The sequence below is a fragment of the Clupea harengus genome, chromosome 25, assembly GCF_900700415.2.
Source record: "Clupea harengus chromosome 25, Ch_v2.0.2, whole genome shotgun sequence".
Classification (NCBI taxonomy): domain Eukaryota; kingdom Metazoa; phylum Chordata; class Actinopteri; order Clupeiformes; family Clupeidae; genus Clupea; species Clupea harengus.
The window spans coordinates 3,562,302-3,569,170 of NC_045176.1; the positions used below are offsets into that span (position 1 = coordinate 3,562,302).

Sequence of the window (6,869 nt, forward strand, 5' to 3'; positions counted from 1 at the left end):
CAGTCTGGGCCTCTTTTTTCTCCAGGCAGTCAACACTGACTCTGTCTCCTCTGAATGGACGGACAGGTGTGTGTTCAGTCGAAGGTAACTTAGGTTTGCAGTCTTGTGTGTGTGTGTGTGTGTGTGTGTGTGTGTGTGTGTGTGTGTGTGTTTGGTGTCCTTAGACACTCTGGAGAAGGTTCTGTCCACTTGGGCCAGCGTTGGCCATAAGTTACACTTCACACACACACACACACACACACACACACACACCGGGCGCCTGTCAGACTATATGGTTGCAGAGCTCTATGTCCATTTCCCCCCTTTTTTCTTCTCTTGAATTCTTCTGGCTGGAGAATGAATGAGATCTCTTGCCTATTTCTACAGTGATTACAGAACTGATATGCTAAGCAGTGATTGACATATTTGAACATAGGATAAGGTTAGACTAGTACTCGTCACTACAGCGCCATCCAGGCCAGGGCTCTGAGGGAGACCCCAGGCCTCTTGCTCGTCTCTTATTGTTCTGTGTTTTGGTCCCCAAGTGGAGACATTCCGCCCCTAGACCCCTAGCATCATGATGGAATAGAGCTGTGTGCACCCAGGACGGGCTGGGATCAACCCTGTGGTCGCTCCCTGTGTGGCTGGTCCGTGAACATCTTGTTGAACTGGTGTTTTGGGTCAGTTGGTCGTGGTCGTGTTCGTGGAAGTCGAGTCTGGGGATGGGTGACTCCTTGCGACTCAGGTCCCGAGTGAGAGGGAGAGTAGTGTTGTTCTCTTCTCAGACTGCTTTGGGTGCGACTGCTCTACTCTACTCTGGCTGACACACACTTGCTGTCCTTCCCATCCAATTTCCTATTCTAGTTATAATCATCGTTGACTATTATTATTTGTATTATTATTATTGCGACTGCTATTACCGATGTCCTCTCCACACGAGTCCGTAGACGTGTGCCAGGCTTGAGAGGAGCCTCAGTCTTCCGCCCCCTCCACTAAAGCGCTTGCCCCCCCCCCCCCCCCTTCTCATGTGGTGGTTTCTTTAGCTGTCCGCATGGGCCTCGGAGCTCCGTGTGTGTGTGTGTGTGTGTGTGTGTGTGTGTGTGTGTGTGTGGGGGGGGGTCCCACGTGCATCCCAATGAGCGCTTCTGTGTAGTAGGAAGTGATGTCGTTTGACTTGTTTCTACTCAATGACAATGACAAGCCATGAGTCACACACTCTCTCTCACACACACACACACACAGAGACATGCTTTATCAAAAAGGGCTTCCCAGGTTCTATATTTCAGGCTCAAGCCGATCAATGGTGACTATATGACATGCATACATACATACATACACTAACACACACATGCACGCGCTCACACCCAGTTAATATGGCAGCTAGGTCACGCAGGGCTTCCAGGTGTGTGTGTCTGTGTGCGTGTGTGTATGTGTGTCCCCTCCTGGTCCCTGTGTGTGTGTGTAGTGTAGTGTAGTGTAGTATAGTGTGTTGTGTTGTGTTGGACCTCTGCGCTGGGGCTTCAGGTGGGCACTGAACCGGAGGCTGGCTGATGGGTTGCTTGGTTGCCATGCAGATTGGGTTCCCTGACTCCTGGACTCCGGACGCGGCCCACGCTTGGGCCAGCTGCGTGTAATCTGGGTCGTCGGAGGGCTTCCGCTGCAGCCAAGCCTGTGAAAGTTCTGGGCATGCTCAGTTGCTGGCTGTCTGCAATGTCTCTTCAGGATGGGGGTTGTGATGTCATCTCTGAGCGCCAGTCCCCTGGCCTGGCCTGGCCTACCATCGGCCGTCTCCATGTGAGTGTAGTGGTTTGGGAGCCCTCTGTTCTCCTGATATGAAAGTTTTTGGGGGGAGGGGTTATGAAAGGGTTTTTATGTTACTGGGGTAAAGGGTGCCCCCTAATGGTTACAAAGTGCAGTGACGCCTCTTCTGCCTCTCTGACTTGCTTTCCTGCCTCTTCTTTCTTTTTTTTTTTTTCTTTTGCTTTAATTTTACTTTATGCGAAACCAAAAGTCGTTTCAGTAATAAGGGTTCAGGCTTGAGTGTTGAATGAGTGAGAGACTGTGTGTGTGTGTGTGTGTGTGGTGGGGGTCAAAGGTCTGCCCTTAACACAATCATTGGGACTTAATTTTGTGCTGTTGTTTATTTTGTTGTTGGTCTCCTAACCTTACCAAGCTTAAGAAGTGAACGACGCTGAAAGTGTAGTTTTTAAAAAAGTGTACCATTCTTTGTCAGTGATCTTTCTGCATGTCTTGAAAGCCACCCGGCGTTAACGAATACTTTTTCTACAAAAAAAGTGAGAACTACTTTAAAGAGGAAAAAAAAGACAAAACTTTTTACATATTTTTATTTTTTCAGTTGATTCCTGGACCCATAACCCTCCTCTCTATATAATGTGACCATTTTATTACTTCAACTTAGTCTTTATTTTCCATAGTTCTGTTGTTTTCCTGTGTATAACATATAGGCAATTTATAACAAAATGGAGAAAATTATTGATGAAAAAAATTAAAATTGAAATCTATTTTATTTGAAAGTTTATGGACCTTTTTAAAAGCGCCAAGCCGGGAACAGTGATGTACACAGGGCCTCCTGGTGTGCGCTGCCTCAACGGTTATGAGAAATGTATTAAGAGTTTTATTTTTATGCTTCTTTAATAAAATCTAGTTTGTTTTTATTTACTTTTTAAATTTTTGTTTACTTTTTTTGTAATGCCAAGCGATACCCTCCTGTGTCGTGGTCCATTTAATCTCAGCGCTTACATCCTTTTGTGTTCGCCCACTGGGACACATTTGTAGAAAAGGTACAGGTGGGTGTGTGTGTGTGTGTGTGTGAGTGAGCAAGTCATATTGTGAGCACACACACACACACGCACTCCGCAGTATCCCGGATAGCTCTTAAGCGCGTCCGGGACTCCTGCTATGTGAAGATATGTGATGTTGGAATCAGAGGCCATCTCTGACAGGTGTTCTAGAATTGTGTTGTGTTGGAGGCGGAGCGTCCAAGCGCATGTACAGGGTACTTAGAAGGCCATGAGAACGGGGGCACCAGGGAGTTCAGTGCAGTGTTCCCCTCTCTTCCGCCTCTGGAAATATACAAGTGGGGTTCTTATCCCTCAGAACCACACGAAGAAACAGTACGTCCTCAGTTTTTCCACTAAAGACATTTTTTTTTTTTTTTTTTTTTTTAAACTTCCTCTTAGTTTCCACTTCTTCATTGATATATGAATGTCTTGTATGGGAAGAGTTGTTCTGCTTTTTTTTTTTTAACTTTATTATGTACCATGATATCATTTTTACATTTTCTGACATGAGAGTAGAGTATTATGTTTGGGGATATATTTAAAGTATATGTATATTTAATTATTATTATTAATTTTTTGCACATAATATATCTTTAAATTATTTTCCCTCTAGGAAGAGAAGGGGAGATAACTAATGTGATTGCCGACCAAAATCTATTACCAGTAAGATGACCCTATCAAATACCCTTACTTCCGACCATTAGTAGATTACAAATCAAGATGTAACAGAGGAGTTTAAAGGAATTTTAATATACACGATAACAGCACTCCCTATCCCCAGTTTTATTCTAGTTTACTTTTTTCATATGTTTAAACTACAGGCAAAATGTAAAGCCACAAAAACAACGGATGTTTCTGCCACTAGCCAAGTCAGGTACACATACAGAAGTATTTTGGCCTTAAGTTGATCAATAGGTTTGGGAGACAATGCTTTCCTGTAGTATTTTTTTTATTTTTTTTGAGTGTAACTGAAGGCTGTCCCTCAACAAAACAAAAGACTAGAGAGAAACGGGGAAAGTAACTGCTGTGATCTTCTTTGCTGCAGTCTGTGCTGTAATATCTGGATACATGGAAGCGTCAGTGATGTAGTTCCCGCTGTTACCTCAAGAGGGAGCTAAAGGTTGTTGGAAGTGGGCGCTGCGGGGAGTGTCCTGCCCTTTTCCCGTATGTCCTCACGGTGATGGTGTATGCTGGTACAAGTTCCTTTTTCAGGGGAGAAGATTTTGAGGAATTAAACTGAATAATTACATTTTTGAATGCATATTCACAAGGATGAAAATCGTATTGTTTCAGACGTTCAAATTCACTTTTTTTTTATTTCAATACTTTAAGGAGCTACAGAAATGACATCAATGTGTGAAATATTTGTGTTTTGGATACATGTTCTTTTCCAAATATATTTCCCTTTTTATTTCATAATTAGTTTGATCAATTTTATGCTAAGTTTTCTTTGAATTGTTTTCTTTCTTAGATGCAAAAAGTCTCAATTGTTACCAAACAGAACTGTAGTCTTATTCGTTTTGATTTGATCTGGTTTCCTCCGCTGTCTTGTTGAAAGGTCAAAGGTCAGTGCGAATCATTTACACGTACTGATCTTCCTGGTCGTTTTGTTTGGCCTTGAACCACACGCGTTCATACGCAGACCCGGTCCATATGGCCTGCAGTCATTCTTTAAACATATTTGAATTGCTCAATGTAGATTTACACATTTCTCATATCTTTGGAGCCATTCTTGGAGTTAGCAGATGTGTGTGCATCATCCATTTTGTGTAGCCTATTTATTTTGGATTGGTCATGTTTTGCCTTCGGAGGAGAAGGAGATGAAGAGTCTCACACGTGCTTGCTTATTTTTGGGATGATACTTTTTACATGTAAGGTTACTCTAATATTTTTGGAATATTTTCAAGGCCTATTTTACCCCCCTTCCCACACCCTACCCCAATTTCATACATAAGACTGTTGTTTTTATGTACTATCGCATATTTTCAGACAAAAATAAAAGTGTTTTTGAATATTGCGTCAGTCTGGTGTGTATTTTTCATGTTTGTGTACAACACTGTTGTCGGTATCTAACCACAGTCATTGTGAAGAGCATTACATTCATATTATGATCTCTTCCTGATTAACGGGGAGTTTTTCCTTGCCCCTGTCACCATTGTGCTTGCTCTAAGGGGCTCCAGGAACTGGGCTCTGTAAAGCGCCTTGAGACAATTGTATTTTTTGGCGCTATAGAAATAAAAAACGAATTTAATTCATATTTCCCTCCTTTAGCAGGAGTCCCTCCCTGATATTAGGCTTCGTATCCTCAAGTTCAGGTCAAATAGACGTTTACCTGTTTTTCACACCCATTCTCCTGTTTTGGCTGGTCTCACAGAGCTCTTAAAGGTGTAGTGCGTAGTTTTTGTGGTCAAAAATGAGAAACTAAAAAGACAGGGAGCAACAGGACTTCCTGTGTAGTCTATGGATCCCGTTTCAGGGTTTCAGGGTTTCAGGAATCACTGTCTTTCCTTCATGGTCAGAGGAATGCAAAGAGGCGTGAGCGAGATTAAATATGAGCATAAACAGAGATGCTAAGAATGAGGTGTGAGCGAGATTAAATATGAGCATAAACATAGTAATAGAATGAGGTGTGAATGAGATTAAATATGAGCACAAACAGATGCTAAAAATCAGGGATTCTGACGGAGCAGCCCGCCCGGCGTGTTGGGTTCAGATGTTTTTATTTTTTTTTAGTATTAATAGGAAGCAATGCAGCGGACACCCATCCTCATTCCGTGATAGGAATAATCATAATGAGAATTAAAAAACTTAGAAACATCCTCGGTATAAAAAAGTATCTCTCATGCAAACTTCTATCCACGCTCCATTCAGAAAGAACGCCGAACGTGAAGACACAAGCTGGGGAATGTCACACAGGTGCAGGACTGGAACTCAAAGAGGAGAAAGAGAGACCAAGCAATCATTCATTATTGGCAGGTAACATCACAGAGACGTGCTGGTACTGTACTGGTCGTCCCATCATGCACTTAGGTCTATTCACAAAGGTGGGCATCGCTGGGTTGTCATGGTGACGTTTCGTTTCTGCGTGCATGCATGCATGTATGTGTTGTCAATGCCCATTTTGTGCTTGAGCCTGTGCAGTGTGTGTGTGGGGGTGCTAGGATACTGTCTCCAAGTTAAAGCAAGGGAACTTTACTGTGACCGTTTCAAGACTTCTCAACATGAAGGCCTACGCTACTCTGCAGACGTGACGTTTCGGTGCCGGTGTATATTTGGTAGTGTGTGTGTGTGTGTGTGTGTGTGTTTTTGTGTGTGTGTTTTTGTGTGTGTGTGTATATTTGGTGGTGCTCCAGGAGGGCAGTGTGCTCTGGAGCGCATGAGGCCCGGATCAGGCCCGAGTCCGGCCTAGGGTCACCTGCCTCCAGCTGAGTTAACGGTTCCAATTCTGTCAAGACAAGACATTCTAGAGTCAAGAGTCATTCTAGAAAGACTCAGCAGTAACTATGACTACCAAGGTTAGAGGAATTTTACACTATTCCTCAAAATTCCGCCGAGTTCTCCTTCGTTTTTTTTTCGTTTAATTGATTTTTTTTGTGCTAACTTCATTACTACATTTGCACTGTAAACATGTGAAGACTGTTGAAGAGGAGATTGGAAGGACGGGACAGGTGACATTAGGTAGGGTCATCTTCAACAGAACACTTCAGTGTTGAGGGCCAGCCGTCCACTTCTGCATCTGACAGAGACATCCTAAGGAGGATGACCTCAAACACCATGGTCTTCCTTGTGGTCCTCTTGCAGCCAAACAAACTGACTTCAGCCGGATCTGCGCCACATCAAGGCCGGATCAGGGCCAGATCCTGGATGATTGCTATAAAGCATCATGGAATGCCAGGAGCAGTCGTCACTAGCTTACATTCCCATCAATCAACAAAACGGGCCTCTAGGATTTGCTACAAGCCTCCAAAACGGCTCCACCGACTCTGTGTCCAAGAGAAGTTGAAGAAGAAGATTAGTATTGCTTTAAGACTGTGTTGAAAACGAGATGATACATAACAACCCCCAACCCAGAGAGGCCAGCCTTCACGG

General features: G+C 43.4%; 1 long non-coding RNA gene across 1 annotated transcript in view; it reads left to right on the forward strand.

Annotated features, from left to right (window-relative positions):
- LOC122128852 overlaps positions 1–4,797 on the forward strand; it is a 17,110-nt gene extending 12,313 nt beyond the window's left edge. Inside the window, exon 2 of the long non-coding RNA XR_006151657.1 lies at positions 1,382–4,797. This is a non-coding gene — a long non-coding RNA (uncharacterized LOC122128852). The remainder of the gene's footprint in view (positions 1–1,381) is intronic.
- Positions 4,798–6,869: the final 2,072 nt, after the last annotated feature.